The sequence below is a fragment of the Bos taurus genome, chromosome 9, assembly GCF_002263795.3.
Source record: "Bos taurus isolate L1 Dominette 01449 registration number 42190680 breed Hereford chromosome 9, ARS-UCD2.0, whole genome shotgun sequence".
NCBI classification, from domain to species: domain Eukaryota; kingdom Metazoa; phylum Chordata; class Mammalia; order Artiodactyla; family Bovidae; genus Bos; species Bos taurus.
The window spans coordinates 31,531,937-31,551,486 of NC_037336.1; the positions used below are offsets into that span (position 1 = coordinate 31,531,937).

The 19,550-nt window shown below is 40.9% G+C and overlaps 1 long non-coding RNA gene and 1 other non-coding gene across 3 annotated transcripts in view; both read right to left on the reverse strand.

Moving 5' to 3' along the window:
* The window catches only part of LOC112448029 (uncharacterized), a 65,722-nt gene that overhangs the window by 32,483 nt on the left and 13,689 nt on the right, over window positions 1–19,550 (reverse strand). For both annotated transcript variants that reach the window (XR_003036312.2, XR_003036313.2), the window contains exon 2: window positions 1,813–1,907. This is a non-coding gene — a long non-coding RNA (uncharacterized lncRNA). The remainder of the gene's footprint in view (window positions 1–1,812; window positions 1,908–19,550) is intronic.
* On the reverse strand, window positions 7,773–7,846 carry TRNAK-UUU (transfer RNA lysine (anticodon UUU)). Its single transcript has one exon. It is a non-coding gene; the product is annotated as a tRNA-Lys (tRNA).

Sequence of the window (19,550 nt, forward strand, 5' to 3'; positions counted from 1 at the left end):
TTTGGGCTGGTGGTCAGGAAAGTCTTAGGCTTCCCTTGTGGCTCAGCTGGTAAAGAATTTACCTGCAATACGGGAGACCTGGGTTCAATCTCTGGTTTGTGAAGATCCCCTGGAGAAGGGAAAGGCTACCCATTCCAGTATTTTGGCTTGGACAATTCCATTTAACTTTGTTCAGTGTCGGAGACCTGGGTTCGATCCCTGGGTTGGGAAGATCCCCTAGAGAAGGAAATGGCAACCCATTCCAGTATCCTTGCCTGGAAAATCTCATGGACACAGGAGCCTGGTGGGCTGCAGTTCATGGGGTCACAAAGAGTCGGGGACTACTAAGTGACTAACACTTGCTTACTTACTTACTTTGGGAAAGTCTGGGGAAAGTTTCTAAGGTGCTTGAGGTGATTCCTGGGAAGGAGATGGAGTCAGCTAGTAAACACAAAGAACATTTGAGGGAGATGTTGACTATTTGAGAGACTGTTCACCTCCTTTGCTTCTGCTGAGTCTTGCAACCTCCCTGTTGTAGAACATGGCCCTCCTCCCCATGGTTGAACTTAACAGGGAAATGCCATCTTCCTCAACAGTCCTGCTTCTTGGGCCATCATGATTGGCCCAGGTGGAAAATGACATCAGATGGGCCAATCATATTCTTTCTTCATGATTTTCTCAATTAGAAGGAAAAGAATGTAGAGTCTTCAGTTCTTTGATGGTGAAGCAAGGAAAATGTCAGGCAACAAGCTTTTTGCAGCCACATTCAAGGCCACAGGGAAGAAGTGAAGTCGCAGAAGAGAGAACTCAGCCAACAAGCAGACAAAAGCAGAGATCACTGGCAGCTGGAGGGAGTCCTTGCTCTATCTGAGGCTGGGTTGCACTTGTATTCCTGCCCTTCTCTGCTTTGCTCAATTTACGTGAGCTGACAACCCCTCCTCTTCATTCTCTGGGGTTTTTGCAAGAAACTTCAATGATGATATTAAAGACTGAGGGAATAATATCAACTAAGGCAAGAAGCAGTGGCATAACCACTAAAAAGTCTAATCTGGGTCTGCAATCTCGGACTCACTCCAAAAGACTGGGAATATATGCCATACTATAATAAGGTAGCCAGAGTATGCTTTTTTCTAAGGATTTATGGCATCATTAATTTGGGAGAGGTCTTTACATGAGCAGAATAGCAAAGTCTGAATTATGGCAGGAAAACTTTGATAAGTACAGTAATGTATTTGGTATTGATTATACTCTCATGGATATTTGATCTGGAATTTATAATTTGGCTATTCAACAGTTCAGGAGGGTGGGGCTTAAATTGTACTGTGCTGTAGACAGAATTATGAACTACCCACGGGCCACTTGCTAGAGCTGACTTCACAGTCTGTGTTCTGAGAAGAAATATGCATGCTTACTCGGGCTCAGGAAACTGCCTGATAAAGCCTTCCTTCTGGAGATTCACAATGCATATTAACACATAAGAACAGAATCAGTAAATAAATCTGCTTAATTTTGTGTAACAGTTAAATAAGCAAACTTATTTGTACAGGGAAATATTTGTTTTATTTTTCTCACACTGAACAAACCTCAAAGCAGTTTGCCCTTCACATCAGTTTGTATTTAATACCAGTAAGGGAAGCTTACATATTAGAATATTAGATATGACTAATATTTTAGGTAGTTCCCCTTCCTCTCTAGTCATCGAGACTCAATGGAAAATTAGATTATGTGTTCCAATACCATAAAATCACAGGCAGATTTTAAAGAGCCTCCAGTAAATTTCCTTTCTATTCAAGTACATTTTTTTCTTTACCTGTTAATGGTATTTAAACTTACCTGTGATTCACTGGGAATTTTATCTCTGATTTTTACCATTTAAAGCCCAAATGAGCCCATAGAATGCCTGAGGTATGGTGGTGTTAGCTTTGGCCCTGGAAGAAAAATGGAAAACAATAGGATTCATTCAGGAAGTATTTGATAAGAGAGTAAGCGCAAAGTCAGGTAAGGCAAGTAAGGGAAAACGTGGGTCCCAGATGTGGTAGTTAAGATGAAGACAGGGACATGGGTACAAAAAATTAAATAAATGCTCCCTGGCCAGCCTGGGAGGGGGTGAAAGAGAGCCATGGCTATGATGGAGTTTCTGGCCAGACTACCGTCTGTGTGGTGGACTGAAAATCAAGCAAGCAATTTCTCATTCCTGTCAGAAGCAGGAATTCAGGCCCAGTAAAGAGTCAGAGAAAGGAGAAATTCTCTCCTTCTTGCTGGGCCAGCTCCTTTTTGATATCCTCTCACTGTCATACGATTCTAGAACATCAAGGTCATTTAAATCAGCACAAGGTGACAGAAACAAGAGCACAGAAGGAACCTTCTCATTCACAGATAAGCACGTCTACCCGAGCGTGGAGAATCGTTTAGAACCATCCGAAACCAAATGAACTGTCAATACACACTGGATGAGAGCTAGCAGAGGCAAAAATTGTAGTCCATCCTGCCTCACCTGGGCAGAATAAATACAAAATGAAATCCACTAGCAAGTACTGAAGATGCTTCAAACTGCCAAGCTTGCTTTGATGATGTGAAGGGTGAAGGATTAATTTTCTTTTAAAAAAGAGTTTGTCACATAATAGCCAGTAGTACTAAAGTGTTAGAAATAATGACAAATGGTTCATAAATAGATTAAGCAACTATATTAAATAAGGATTTTAAAAACCCATGAGGTGCCATCCTTTGCTAAACTGTACAAAATTTTATAATATTTTAATGACTTGACAGTATGATAATACAATCAGGATTTCTAGAATAAATCATTTCTGTTTTGCACTATTGAGAATATAATCCAAAACTTTTCATGAATTCTACTTGACTATATTCAAAAGGAAATGCCATATTCAACCATATCCAGAATATAATGGAAAAATTCTAGGGTAAACTCTAGAGTAAAGGTGTTTTCTTTATTATTTTCTAAATAAATCTTTTAAATATATTTAGTAAATAATTCGGAGAAGGCAATGGCACCCCACTCCAGTACTCTTGCCTGGAAAATCCCATGGACGGAGGAGCCTGGTAGGCTGCAGTCCATGGGGTCTCTAAGAGTCGGACACGACTGAGCGACTTCACTTTCACTTTTCACTTGCATGCATTGGAGAAGGAAATGGCAACCCACTCCAGTGTTCTTGCCTGGAGAATCCCAGGGACAGGGGAGCCTCATGGGCTGCCGTCTATAGGGTCGCACAGAGTCAGACATGACTGAAGCGACTTAGCAGCAGCAGCAGCAGTAGTAAATAATTCTTCTTAAAAATATATATATATTGCATCCTTAGTTATTTCATGCTATCCTCAAAATTGCTTATATACTATCATGTTTTATCTCCTAAGTGATATCTTGATTTCCTAGGGAATGAATGATTGAAGTAAAAATGTATTCTGTTTTGTTAATGCTTTCCCGTGAATTAGGTATATGTGTATGTATCTCATGTTGGAATCTCAGTTGCTTTCAACCTGCCATTATTCACACTTTATCAGAATAATACATTCTTTGTAAAATAATTTTACTTATTTTGTTGGCAATGCAGATTTAGGAATAACCTATTCTTTATCAGCTCCCAATAAGTTAAAACATATAATGACATTAAAGAGTAATTTGGATATTTTACTGACTTTATATTTTGACAATGTTTCATGCCTCATTTGCCTGAAAACTCATTAGGTTAGTGCAACACCATGTTTTAATGCAATAGGTTCAGACTTATTTTCCCAAGTAAGTTGAGCCCTGCTTATTTTCTGTACTTTCATGCTTGAGTTAATAAATTGCAAAATTTCCCTCCTCTGTTTGCTCTGTTTTCCTTTATATACCATTTGTTGGAGGTTCTCTATTTTGAGAAAGAGGGAGGAGATGAAAAGTAAATTATCCCCTTGGGTTTGTGAAATAAAGTTTGCCTCTCTACAATCTGCAATCTCAATCATTTCTTATATTTGCTAAGCCTTCAATTTGTGACAAGTATATGCACTAAAACTAGCAGATCAACAAGGAAGAAACCAGAAAACAGCGATTGGAAGGGTGCCTGATGAAGACAGCAATGGAGATCACATCCTCTCAGCAAGTGTCATCACTATGCAGTGAGGGTTTGAACACCAGGAAGGCAGGATACGTGGGCTTCCTTGGTGGCTCAGTGGTAAAGAATCCACCTGCCAATGCAGGAGACATGGGTTCGACCCCTGGGTCAGGAAGATCCCCTGGAGAAGGAAATGGCAACCCACTCTAGTATTCTTGCCTGGGAAATCCCATGGACAGAGGAGCCTGGTAGGCCATAGTCCATGGGGTCGCAGAAGAGTTGGACACAATTTAGCAGCAGAACAACACCAAGGCAGGAGACTTTACCCTGTCCCAGCACATGGTCCCAGGAGATCTGGGCCTTGGTTTCACAGCCCTATAGAGGGCATATTTTAAAAGACTGGGATGTATCTTGACCTTCTTCCTGGTCATCCAGCTTCATCTTTCTTATAATTAGATTTTGCTTGAACTTAACTCAAATATACTTTCTAATGGAGAAATTACTGAACCAGTCTAAATCAAAGTTTCATCTAAATGAGTCTTGTCATCTGGCCAGTGGTCTCACTCTGCTGAATTTAGGAGGCATCTGAGAGTTATCTTAATTATGAAAGCTCCACCAAGCTCTAATCATGACATATAAAAGTCAACTGCATCTCTTCTTAAGTACCTGAACTACTTTCTCTTTAGCTTGTCAACTTTTCCAAACTGTACACCATCTCTCTGGCCCTCGTATGCCCCAGCTCTGGCTGGAGGTCACTCTATTGTACTCCCAGCCCAGAGCTTCAGCTCATCCTGACCCTAGTAGGAAGCACTGCCTGACTCCCATTAAACCAGTAATTATATCCCACCTCTTAGTCCTCTTCATGTGACCTGCCTTTTCATGTAGTGTGGTCTTAGCTTTCCAACAAGATAGCATGTGCCTGTGATATCTCTTTCATCTTTGTACACCCAATAATGCCCTAAAAAGAGTACATGCTCAATAAAGTCATGTGAATTTGTTCATTTCCCTCATTTTACAGATTTCTTTAAGACAAAAATAGGACATGAACCTTCGTACTTTTCCCTCCCAGCTCTAACTTCAACTCACATCTATCATCCATCCCCATATTATCTTTCCAAATGAGATTTTTCCCCATATACATTTTAAAGTGAAAGTGAAAATCACTCAGTCATGTCCGACTCTTTGCAACCCCATGGACTATACAGTCCATGGAATTCTCCAGGCCAGAATACCAGAGTGGGTAGCCCTTCCCTTCTCCAGGGGATCTTCCCAACCCAGGGATCAAACCCAGGTGTCCCACGTCACAGGAAGATTTTTTACCAGCTGAGCCATAGGGGAAGCCCCAAAATACTGGCGTGGGTAGTCTGTCCCTTCTCCAGCAGATCTTCCTGATCCAAGAACTGAACTGGGGTCTCCTGCACTGCAGGCGGGTTCTTTACCAACTGAGCTATCAGGGAAGCCATGGACATTTTAAGAACCTATCCAATTTCACCATAGCTCTAAAAACTGATGTTTGTCTCCTATAAGTTTGCCAATCCCTAAGAAAAACTTAGAAAGTCTCTCTCCATTGACATGTCACAAATATTTTCTTTCTTTCCTCATGGGGTTGTCTTCACTAAACATGTAAAAATCTCCAGTCCTCTTTATGGTATTTTGGTTATTCACTGTTATCCACTGTTATCCTATAGTTATCCTACACTATCCTACATCCTTCACTAAACATGTAAAAATCTCAAGTCCTCTTTATGGTATTTTGGTTATTCACTGTTATCCACTGTTCCCCTATAGTTATCCTACAAGTCAGAAAACTGAAATATGGCAAAAATAAAATTCCACTAAACTTGTATCACCAGTTTCATGCTATGATGCCCAAGTCTGCTGTGGTCATGAACAGCCACTAGAAGGGACACACAAGAAAACACAAGGGAAAAGCACAAGAAAACAAAATTTGTTACACTCATAGGCCCTAGAGATTAGCAGGGGGTGGGGGTGGGGCTTTACTACATGCCACACAGGGTCACAGGGGTAGTGCCAGAATTGGTCAGGTAGTAGAAAATCGAAGCAAGGGGTGTGCTTAGGCCATGGCATTTATGTGTGTTTCTACAGGAGAGATAAGGCAGGACAAACAGCTGAGATTTGGCTGGTTTGAATACTTCAGTGTGCTCTAAGTCATACATGTGATCTCCAGGTCCTAGGGCCTGCCCTGGGATGATTAAGGTTGAACAATAGTGCCTCCTGGGTGTATGGGCCAGATAGAGGAGGCATGGCCCTAGATTGGTCCAGTGGATCTCAAAGGCAGCCTCAGCTGAGTCCTTCAGTATCTAAAAGAACTGGCGAGCCCTGGGAGAGGCACTCTCTCCCCAGACAGAATGATTTTTTAAGACGTCTAAAAATCATAATATGCAGAATGTAAAAAATATGTACAGTCCGTTCAGGAGCACACCACATCAGCAATTGAGATGGACAGCAGTGCTGGATTCTGGATTCACCTGGTCTAACTCAAATGGCAATGTCTTATCTGTGAGGTGTTGGGCAAATTAATCTCTCTGTTGATCATCTTTATCGATAAAATGAAGCAAAACCTGTAGAGTTGTCTTGGGAATTAAATGAGATGATGCATACAAAACACTCAGCCCAACACCCATATCAAGTAGACAAATTTTTTGAAGTAAACTCAGTGTTTGCAAGGGGAATGGGAATTAATCCAAAAGTTTAAAGAAGGAATTGAGTCAGAAAGCAGAGGCAGAGAGTAGCTTCATACCAAAGAATGATATGGGATTAAGCATGGAACCCTCATCAAGTCACCCCTAAGAATTACTTTTTGTCTCAAATAAGTTTAGTACCTTTTATTACATAGCTCTTTATAGTTATTTTTTAAAGTGTTTTTATATGCCTAACTGTGCATTGTACTATGGTAGACAGAGTTTACTATTTCTACTTTCTGGGTATGGAAATTAAATCTCAGCAAGGTTAGCCTGAGTTGTCCCTGTCACTAATAAATGACCTTCCAAAACTAGAGTTATCTGAACACTTGTCCCAGGATTCTGTTCACCATACCAATCTGTTTCAGTAAATCACTTTCTTTCCATTTGGATCTTAGGTACTACTATATATATATATATATATATATATATATATATATGAAGAGCTAAAACTGTCCGTTAAAGGTAAAATATGATATCTATAATGCCTGGCTAATATTTCAATATTTCCTCCATGGACATAAGATTTGGGTTAGATTTTTGTCAGAAATTCAAATAACTTAAAGATCGAGTGATTGGCCAGCACTGTGCTGGCTAGTATGGAAACACTAGCCTCAGGTGGCTATTGAGCCCTAGAAGTGAAACTCCCAGTACTTTGGCCACCTCATGCGAAGAGTTGACTCATTGGAAAAGACTCTGATGCTGGGAGGGATTCGGGGCAGGAGGAGAAGGGGACGACAGAGGATGAGATGGCTGGATGGCATCACCGACTCAATGGACATGAGTTTGAGTAAACTCCGGGAGTTGGTGATAGACAGGGAGGCCTGGCGTGCTGTGGTTCATGGGGTCACAAAGAGTCGGACACGACTGAGCGACTGAACTGAACTGAATGTGGCCAACACCTCATGTTGAAATGATAATATTTTGGATATACTGAGTCATATAAAATATATTATTAAAACGGGTTTTCAGTCTCTAATTTTCATTTGCCTATTAGAAATTTGCTTGTTTTTACCATGCTTCACAGCTTATGAGATCTTAGTTCCCCAACCAGGGATCGAACCTAGGACCTCGGCAGTGAAAAGCACCGAATCCTAACCACTGGACTATCAGGGAATTCCCTATGCATTTTTTAAATGTGCTAAATGTTGTTTCTCTTGGGTTGGGGTCCATGGGTCACCAGAATCTGAAAGCTATGTTCCCTCTCCACACCTTTGTGCCCAGAGCTCTTTGCTACTGCAGCAGCATTCTCAGTGATATAAGGAGACGGAACTTTCTCAGGATGGGTAATCAATACAGCGCCTTCGTAAGAAGCAACGGCCAGGACTTCCTTGGTGGTCCAGTGGCTAAGACTCCAAGCTCCCAGTGCAGGGAGCCTGGCTTCGACCCCTGGTTGGGAAACTTACATCCTTTCATGTTGCAACTAAGAATTCACATGCTGAAACTAAAGTTCCTGCCTGCCACATGTAAGACCCAATGCAGCCAAATAAATAAAAACCTTTTTTAAAAAAAGAGAAGCCATTGTCTCTGTCCATATACCACTTCAATAAAGCAGGTTGGTACCTACTACAGCTTGGTGGTTATTCTAGGGAGTAGCATTTGCTCAGTATGTGAAAGACCAGAGAATGTCTGCTGCTAAAATAATTTCTTGCCAGTTAACACAAGCAATATAAGAAGAGGAATGTTAATTTTTTTGCAAACTATCATCATGAAGGAAAGTACCTGAAAAAATTGAGTATTTTACAGAAAGGTCAAGGACTGTTAAAATTAATTGTACTTGATAGCTGCATGTCAGAGTCTTCTTTCTGACTCAAGAAGAACCTATTGCTAGGAGCCCTTTGAAGTTCTGTGGGTAGATATAATAGAAATGGATTGTGACATTCCTACCTACTAATTTAGCAGTGACATGTTCACAATGTCAAATGTGAAATTAATAATTACACTACTTTTCACCATTGATTGTCTGTCAAAGAGAACAAAACCATGTCAAGCAGAAGCAAAGTTCAAAGATGGAAGCATCTGTGACACCAGCTCTCGTCCCTGTATGGAACAGCAAATCAAAGGCAAGATCAGTACGTTTCCCCAAAAGTTAATAGATAAATACGTGCATGCTCAGTCTCATCAGACTCTGTGACCTCATGGGTTGTAGCCTGCCAGACTCCTCTGTCCATGGAATTTTCTAGGAAAGAATACTAGAATGGGCTGCCATTTCCTACTCCAGGAATCCTCTCGACCCAGGGATCAAACCCACAACTCCTGTGTTTCTTGCTCTGGCAGGCAGAGTTTTTACTACTGCACCAACCGGGAAGTCACGTAGTCCTAGGGTAATAAGACATTTAAATTAACTTAGTATGCAGACTGCCTTTAGCTATATATTTAGAAATTAATTCTGTCATATTAAAATATAGAGAGATCTAAGTTAAAAAATCTCGGGTCAGAAAACAAACTTCTGTAACATAAATTCATCCTTACCTGTATAATATCCAGCTGACGCTAATAAAGAGTCAAGTCAAATTTCCTGCTAGCTACACTAAGGCTGCTGCTGTAAACCTCGGTGGCTCAGAGGTTAAAGCGTCTGCCCACAATGTGGGAGACTGGGGTTCGATCCCTGGGTCGGGAAGATCTCCTGGCGAAGGAAATGGCAACCCACTCCAGTATTCTTGCCTGGAGAATCCCATGGACGGAGAAGCCTGGTGGGCTACAGTCCACGGGGTCGCACAGAGTCGGACACGACTGAGAGAGTTAACTTTCACTTTCTTTCACACTAATGCTAAGTCGCTTCAGTCATGTCCAACTCCGTGCGACCCCATAGACGGCAGCCCACGAGGCTTCCCCGTCCCTGGGATTCTCCAGGCAAGAACACTGGAGTGGGTTGCCATTTCCTTCTCCAATGCATGGAAGTGAAAAGTGAAAGTGAAGTCGCTCAGTCATGTCTGACCTTTAGCAACCCCATGGATTGCTGCCCACCAGGCTCCTCCGTCCATGGGATTTTCCAGGCAAGAGTACTGGAGTGGGGTGCTATTGCCTTCTCCGAGCTACACTGATAAAGGAACTCAAAACATTGATTGCTTCAGATTATCACACTTCAGTCTTGCGGCCACCTTGGGTTGCCTAAAAGGTAAATTAAGCCACTTACCAACTTAGTGTTTAACTGTAAAAAATTATATCCTTCAGGGTTTTGTGAAAATACAAGCCACTTTATTAATATAGTAAGTGTCCCCTATGTAATTTGATTTGTGATCTGCCAGAAAGGTCCCTTCCGTGAAAAATATTTTACCAATGGATTATGAAATTTCTTCTTTAACAAAAGTCATCCATATAATCCTTATCCCTATTAGCAGTATTTGGGGCATCAAAATACTTTATCAGAGTGGGTTTATCAGGCAGCCTCTTTCCTAGTCTGAAGTAAAGAATTGAGACACTACTGCTGCTGCTAAGCTGCTTCAGTCGTGTCCTACTCTGCGCGACCCCATAGACGGCAGCCCACCAGGCTCCCCGGTCCCTGGGATTCTCCAGGCAAGAACACTGGAGTGGGTTGCCATTTCCTTCTCCAGTGCATGAAAGTGAAAAGTGAAAGTGAAGTCGCTCAGTTGTGTCCGACTCTTCGCGACCCCATGGACTGCAGCCCACCAGGCTCCTCCATCCATGGGATTTTCCAGGCAAGAGTACTGGAGTGGGGTGCCATTGCCTTCTCCGAAAGAAGGGAGAGAGGTAGAGGTTAAAATCTAAAGAGAGTAGGGTATCATTTCAGAGGGATTAGAAACAGGAGGCAGGGAATGCTAAAAACAACAGCATTCTTCAATATTTTCCCCAGAAAATGGAGTAATCGTCTTGAAAAGATGGCTAGGGTCTCAGGCTCACCTTGCATGAATCACATTAAAGACAAATGTGTACTTTACATTCATCATGGACTTAAACTCCAATAGATCATCTTCTTAAGTCTCTGATGCTAAATCATTTTTTAAAGAATACTAAAGAGCTTTGTGTTGAAAAGGAAATCACCTGGGTAACAATTTCAAGATGCCAAGAGTCTCAAAACCCTGCTTTTATCACCAGCTGAAAAGCCAATAAGTCTTAATTGTCTCTAAACAATCTCCAGCTGTGTAACCTTCTTTCCATGCAGGATCCTTATAAAAGAGAGGCCTATAAAATAGTTTTCTAAGTGCTGTATTTATGCTGGGATTTAAATTTCAATTACAGAGAGAAATTATATCTCCCATTTGATGCAAATGCATTTGAACACATTATGACTATAAAAGTAAAACCTGCTTAATCCTCTCGTAAACTTAGTAATTTTATAAAACTCATATTGTTTCATACACATAAAATGTGCATGACAATCAGCATTCTAAACAGTAGCCTAAGTCAGAAACACATAATATTCATAATATTCTCAATGTTTTCTCCTTCCATTTGCTCGGTATAACAAGCAGGGTGAAATATGCCTCTCATATTTTAAAAGTGAAAATAGGGGTTTATAATTCTATGATTTCTGGATCTCATGAATTTAATGTTCTACACAAAAGGCATTCAGAACTACATTTCAGCACAGCAATATTTCCCTGTGTCTAACCTAATTTACCAAATCAATCTGGACATTTTTAAAAACTAAGAAAACACTTCCTTCTCTACTTAAAACACTCAAATTGTTATGGAAATCTAACAGCTCCTCAATTCTTCCTCTAATCACAAACCAAAGTGGGGACCTGGAACACTCTGGAAATAATTTGCTGCTGTCCCTATGTTCTACAGGCCAGTAAACATTCCCTAAGTACTACTAAGGAAAGACCACAGTTCCAGGGAAAATGGAGAGAATTTGCATCCAGAGGTGTTTGGGTATGCTATTCTCCAGAGGGACTGATATTCAGAAGAAAGGATTTGACAAGTCCCTTTGTTCATAATTCAAATCATCCACCATTCAAATCAAGTCCTGAGTTAGAGACACACTTTCTGACTTCAGTCCTCTTCCCTCCCACAGTCCAGGAAGCCTTGTGCAGGCATGCTAAGTCGCTTGAGTCTTGTCCGATTCTTTAGGACCCTATGGACTGTGGCCCACCAGGCTCCTCTGTCCATGGGATTCTCCAGGTATAAATACCAGAGTGGGTTGCTATGCCCTCCTCCAGGGGATCTTCCCGACTCACGGATCAAACCCAAGTCTCTTATGTCTCCTGCATCGCAGGCAGATTCTTACAAGTGCCACATTGGAAGCCCCACAGGAAGCCTGCTGCTGCTGCTGCTGCTGCTGCTAAGTCGCTTCAGTCGTGTCCAACTCTGTGTGACACCATAGACGGCCTCCCACCAGTCTCCCCCATCCCTGGGATTTTCCAGGCAAGAACACTGGACTGGGTTGCCATTTCCTACTCCAATGCATGAAAGTGAAAAGTGAAAGTGAAGTCACTCAGTCATGTCTGACTCTTAGAGACCCCATGGACTGCAGCCTACCAGGCTCCTCCATCCATGGGATTTTCCAGGCAAGAGTACTGGAGTGGGTTGCCATTGCCTTCTCCCCAGAAAGCCTGAGGAACCTCCAAAACCATGAGACTTCTCGGTCATATCCATTTCCTCATTTTCTCACTTTCACAGGCAATGGCCTTTAGATGACATTCTAGATTTGAAAATGTTGGGTGAAGAGCCAAGAAAATTGAGAATAAAGGCAAAAGAACTTTTGCCCAAACTTTTCTTTTTTAATCATATACTTCTCTAGAAATACTAAGGTCAGTGTTAAAGAATTATAGTATTTATTCATGTTCATGTTTTAGGATGGTTTTCAGAATAATATATGTGTGGCATATAATAAAATGAGAGATTAACAAGCAACCTAAAAATAGTATCTGTTTTATTGCTTTGCTCACTATTACTAAGGAGAACACAAACTCACCCTCTTAGAACTCATGGAGTTATCTTTGCCTAAAAAATTGGAACACACGAGGGAAACGTTGCCATTCACTAACTGCAGAACAAAGAAAATTCTGCACATCATGCCAAGATATTATGCAGGAGGTGGTGTTAACAGAGGAAGCTTTTATCATGAGAAAGTAGAAACCCCATTAACTCCTAAGTTAATAACTGCAACCTATAATATGAAGTTCTATTTTAGTCGAGCTTTGTATATTTTTAAAGAGTAAGAAAAGATCATTCGTCTCCCTTTCCATGAACCGGGCCACACAATCAATCGGTTGCCAATGCCTTTTCTTTTTCATAAAGAGAAGGCAATAATAGTCCTATAAGGTTGACTCCACATGAATGGACTAAATTCATAAGAATGGAATTTTTTTCACAAGGAAAAGAGCATCCCAGCAGTGTAGGCAGAGATTAATATCTGAGAGTAAGTAGACCACAGACCATTTGAGAAATTTTGTTTCAAACATTGTCTCTAAAGAATGATTTCAACAAGCCAGAACAAAATCCATCTTTTTAATCTGTAGTCACACCATGTAAATCAGGCTTTCTACGGAAATGCATCAGTCTCTCAGGAATGATCAGGGATTGATGATACACATTCTCTGACAGTGCTGCTGAGTGCCAGGCAGGAAGGAGACCTGGGCTCACACTAGCCCACCTGCTGGGGCCAGGCGAGAAAGAGGAAGTGATCCTTGAAGCAAGCTTCAGGCCAAAGTATGACACTGATGCTACAGGCCCCGAGCCACATGTGGGTCTCCGTGTCTTCCAACAATCTTGCTCAGAGAAAACAGGAAAGACCTCTGTATACATTTATTGACCAGCCCAACTCATGTAGTTCTGCAAACCTTCTAATATCCTTAGTGGAACACTGTTTCCTGTGAGACATGGCATGACAGGACATTTCTGTGATGTAACGGAACTTTCTTCTGTTCTGAGGGGCATACTCTTGTGACTTTTCACAGTCACATCCAGAGGCTCATTCCACTGGTCTGGACATCAGCAGAGCCACTAAAACAATCAACAGAGAGCACGCTGTTGAAGCACTTCTCTGGAACAATACAAAGGAGGAGGCTTTACTTTTCAACTCTGTAAGCCCAAGAACAGGATGCGCTGAAAGGAATCTCACTCTTGTAATGCAATAAACCCCATACATTAAATTAGTTACCTCAATTATAACTTCACAAAGCACAAAATAAATAACACCCACAGTGGTTATACTTTGGACCTACTGTTTAACTGGCAATCTTGTTTTTTTTAATTGCTTTACAATGTTGTGTTGTTTTCTGCCAGACATCAACATGAATCAGCCATAGGTATACATTTGTCCCCTCCCTTTTGAACCTCCCTCCCACTTCCCTCCCCATCCTGCCCGTCTCACAGTCATTTGTCAACAAGTCTTCAGTAAAAATCCTAGCCATTAGGCTGGGCTTCCCTGGTGGCTCAAATGGTAAAGAATCTGCCTGCAGTGCAGGAGACCTGAGTTCAATCCCTAGATCAGAAAGATCCCCTGGAGAAGGAAATGGCAACCCACTCCAGTATTTTGCCTAGAGAATTCCATGGACAGAGGAGCCTGGGGGCCGCAGCCCATAGGATCGCAAAGTTGGACACGATTGAGTGACTAACACTTTCACTTTCATATAAGGCTAGGATAATGTTTCTGCCTTAGTTGTGAACAAAATCTTTTCTCTCTTTTACTATTTTTCTTTTTAATTTGAATTAACCTTACTATTAAATACCACCCCCAAAACTGTTCTAAGCAGTAGAGAATACATAGTAAGGTAAATGTTACATATACATATACAGAATGCTTTAGACTGGAGTAAAATGGAAAGATTTCCCTACCCATTTCAGCTAGTTCCTGTGAAAATGTGCTAAGAATACTAAAAGGAAGGGAAAGAGTGAAGGAGGGAGAGAAAAAGGAATTGATTTTCAGGTCTGCATTGTATCCACCCTGCTTCCCACGTCTCTCCTATGATAACTTTGCTGGGTTTTGAAACCCTTTCTTTCACCTTGTGCCCCTGCTACTGTTGCTCTGCCCCACCCTCCCACCCCACTCCCCTTGATAGGCACCTAGGTTTGGATTCACTTTCTGTGCTTTGACTTCAGTACTGCTCATCCAGGACCTGACGTCACCTCTCAATGACCACCCACTTGTGAGACCACAGGATGGAGGCCCCGAGACCTTTCCCCACCACATCCCTGTGGGACCAGCCAGAAGAGGAGACTCTTCTCCCAGTTCCCATGTGGGGAAAGGACTGGGCAGACTACAGAATGAGAATCTCAGTGAGACTAAGGAAACCAGAAGGTGTTGGTTCTGCCTTTCCTAGCCCCATCCAGTTGCATGAATTAGTTCCTTCTCCAGGGGATCTTCCCAACCCAGGGATCGCACCTGGGTCTCCTGTACAGCAGGCAGATTCTTTACCAACTGAGCTACAAGGGAAGCCCTAGATTGTACTACACTTAGCCCGAAATAGTCCCTGTGTCCAGCATACAACCCAAACAACTATTAAAAGTATCATTTCTCCAGTACCTCAGATCTAAAGTTAAAATAATCTTGCTACCTAAATTCTAGCTTTCCTATTCACCTCAGTCACAGCCTTCTCCCAACTCCCTCTACTACTGCCTTATTCTATACTCCAATTCCTGATTCCAAGCAGGTTTCCAGTTGGACTGGAGTTCTACCTGGATGCCAAATGCCTGCCTGTAGCACTAGCAACATACCCAATTCCTAACAACCCTCGCTCACCCAACATAATTGCCGTCACCTGATAGCTTTGCTGCTGCTGCTAAGTAGCTTCAGTCATGTCCAACTCTGTGTGATAGCTTTGGATCCAGCCTCAATCCAGACTGACCCTTGGTGCCAAAGCACAATCACCACAATGATTCCAGTATCATGAAAGCCAAAAACTCCAGCCTCAACCATGAGTAGGAATTATAAGGTATTAGCACCAAGCCTTGCCTCCTTGAACCTTGTGAATGACCTCCTGATCTAAACCCCCCACCACTCTTACCAAGTCTGTTCTCACATCCCTGGCTCTGCCCAATGCTAGCTTCCTCCCCTTTCCTTCATACTATGTCTCCTAGTGAAGCCAACATGGGTTATAACAAAAACATTCAGAGAACATTGTTGTCCAAGATAGAAAACAGGTTTCAGATTTCATATGTATTGTTTTTCTGAATGATGATAATAAGATCTGGAACTGAATATCATTTAAATAGAGTCAAGAAATTTGAAGATAAATGTGTGACAAAGGTCTCTGTATAAATACTAAGCCCCATGTGACACTGGGGATGTGACAGGGAGAAAGATAATTATTGCGATGTTCACATGGTGAATGGGTAGGGAAACATGATCTGGAGGTTGGTAGGTGGGGTAAATAGGATTCTAAGATGACCTCACTGTCTCCAACCCCTGGTGTTACTCCAGTGATTGTGTCACATTATACTGCATAAGAGATTTTCAGATGTATTTAAGTGCTCTAACCAGCTGACCTTAATTTAGAAAGGTTATCCAGATAGGCCACACCTAATCACATGAGTTGAAGAAGGCAATGGCACCCCACTCCAGCACTCTTGCCTGGAAAATCCCATGGATGGAGGAGCCTGGTGGGCCACAGTCCATGGGGTCGCTAAGAGTCGGACAAGACTCAGCGACTTCACTTTCACTGTTCACTTTCATGGATTGGAGAAGGAAATGGCAACCCACTCCAGTGTTCTTGCCTGGAGAATCCCAGGGACGAGGGAGCCTCGTGGGCTGCCGTCTATGGGGTCACACAGAGTCAGACATGACTGAAGCGACTTAGCAGCAATCACATGAGTCCTTTAAAAAAGGAGTCCCTAACCCCTGGGCCACAGACTGGTACTGGTCTGTGTCCTTTTAGGAACCCAGATGCACAGCAGGATGTAAGAAGCAGGCAAGCAAGAGAAGCTTTGTCTGTATTTATAACCACTCCCCATTGCTTGCATTATCACCTGAGCTCAGCCTCCTGCCAGATCAGTGGTGGCACTGGATTCTCATAGGAGAGCAAAACCAACCCCATCTGAATCTTCCCGAAACCACCACCACCCCCTCCACCCTGAGTCCATGGAAAATTTTTCTTCCACAAAATTGGTACCTGGCGCCCAAAAGGTTGGGGACTTCTGCTTTAAAAACAGAAAGTTTTCTCCAGCTTGGTCCAGAAGAGGAAGTCGTAGAGTAGAAGAGCAAGAGGACACAGTCCACAAGAAGTTCTCTGTTGCTAGCTTGAAGAAAGGGGGAATCACATGAAGGACCTAAAAGCAGCCTCTAGGAGATGAGCTGGACCCCTTTCCAATAGCCAGAAAGGAAGTAACCTCAATCCTACAACCACAAATAACTGGATCCTGTTAATGCTAAGAATGATCTTGGAAGCATTCTGAAAAGAGTACCTTCTGAAAAGAGCCTTCTGAAAAGAACCCAATTCATTCAATACCTGGATTCTGACCTTGTGAGACCCTGAACAGACGACCCAAACAAGTTTACCCAGACTGTGATCTACAGAACTGTAAGTTAATGAATGGGCGTTATTTTAAGCACCAAGTTGGTGGTTATTTGTCACATAGCAATAGTACACTATTACAGTGGGTGACAGTGATAAGGATGGGAAAAGACTCATGGATAAGTGGCATGAGTATCACAGGGAAGGAAAGAACTCCAAGAGATTTAGAAGCACCACAGGTGATTCCAGTGTGACATCAATGTTAAAAAACCTTTGTCCTATAGCTTATGTGTTTTATACATAGGTACTACTGGTCCTCACATAGTTGGGATCATCATTGTACACTAAAATCTGAACACTAATATTAGATTCTAAAATGTAGAATGTATTTTTCTCTTGTTACAAATTTTTTACTGTAGCCCACTACGTTTTAAGAAACAAAATTAGTAATATCAAAAGATATTTTGACAAATTTATGCTGTTTAATTAATTTGATTTTAAATATGACTGTGATATATAACTAAGTAGACATATAGATTCATAAAATAAATGAGCTTTCAGCATTTTATCAGTATTTCCTTCTCATCAAAGAGATTTCCATATGTTTCATGAACTGTATATGGGTAAAACAATTTATCATTTGATGATCTTGTTTCTATAACAAATCTAAATTAATTAGAGACAAATATCACTTCATACATGAATTAAGTCAATTATAAAATTTTTTCATGTAAAATTATGATCACAAGTTGAATGCAAGATTATATTCTGCACTTTTAAGTGGGAATGGAGAGGTTTTCCTTATGATTGTGATATAAGAGAGCATCTGCTTCAACAAAAAAAATTTTATATCAATTCATGGTTCCAAATGAACCAAATAAAACCATTATCTCAATGACTTGCAATTTATAGGACTTTTAAATCTCTATAATTAGGCAATGTCAAGGTGCCCTTAGAAATAGCCTGGCATTTCTGAGTAATAAATAATCACTCTGAATTTACTTGCAATTCACTTATTCAGGCAATTTTTCACTAAATTCCCTGTTTTAAGAATTCACTACCGAATTAGGATTTTGTTATTTTCTGACTATGAGGTATAGTTCTTCCAAAAAATGTGTAATTTTCTCCTATTAGTCATAGAAAAAAAGGACACCTCATTGAGCTTCATCAACATGAATACTTGAAAATGCTCATTGATTGTAAATGAGAATCTGACTAACCTATAAAGAGAAATGGGGATGCAGACATTTTAAAAATGAAGAGAATTTTACAGCTGGAACAAGAACATGGATAAGGTAACATGGATATGGGAACAAGAAAGGTGAAAGAAGGGGCCAAGTAAAAAGTAAACAGAAAAAAGACCTGAAGAAAATAAAGCAAAATATTACCCTTTGTGCTATGAAAGTGAAAGTGTTAGTTGCTCAGTCGTGCTGGACTCTGCTACCCCATGGACTACAGCCCACCAGGCTCCTCTGTCCATGGAATTCTCCAGGCAAGAATACTTGAGTGTGTAGCCATTCTCTTCTCTAGAGATCTTTCCGACCCAGGGATTGAACTCAGGTCTCCTGCATTGCAGGCAGACACTTTACCATCTGAGCCACTACAATAAAGCAAGTCAAGAAACCAAAAAGCATAAAGACTGAAAAGGGGTTCTGTAAAACTTCCATTTTCCAGATAAAAAGACTGCCCTACAGAAAATTCTAAATAATGTGCAAAGCAACTAGAACTAGAACTAGGATTCAGTAAGTGAATTTTAACAAGTCATAAGATACAAGGTTAATGTGAAAAATTCAGAGGTATTTCTATACACTATACAACAATTTCTATACAACAAACAATTGATCAAAGAAATTTAAACAACTCCATTTACAAGATTATCAGAAACAACCTGCATACTGACCACAAATATTGTTGAGAAAAAATTTTAAAGATCTACATAAACGAAGAGATACACTATGGCAGTAGATTAAAAGAATCATTATTAAAATGTCATTTCTCCCTGAATTAATTCATAGATTTAAGGCAATCATAATCCCAAAAGACTCTCTTACAGAACTTTACAAGTCAATTTTAAAATTTACTTGGAAATACAACATTCCTCAATGGCCAAAACAATCTTCAAAAAGAAAAATAAAGTTGGAGGACTTTGACTAGGTAAACAGGAAAATCAAAAGCTACAGTGATCAAGGCAGAGGGATATTGGCATAAGGACAAATAAGTAAATCAATATATCAGAATGCAGAATCCGGAAATAGAACACACTTAACCAGTTGATTGATTTTCAACAAAGAAAACAAGGCAACTTAATGGGATTTAAAAAATATCTCAATAAGTGGTTCTGTGGTAACTAGATACTCATATGATAGAGAAAGAGAAAGACAAAAATACATCCAATAAGCACATGAAAAAGTTTTTGACATCTTTAACGTGAAGTGAAAGTCACTCAGTCGTGTCAAACTCTT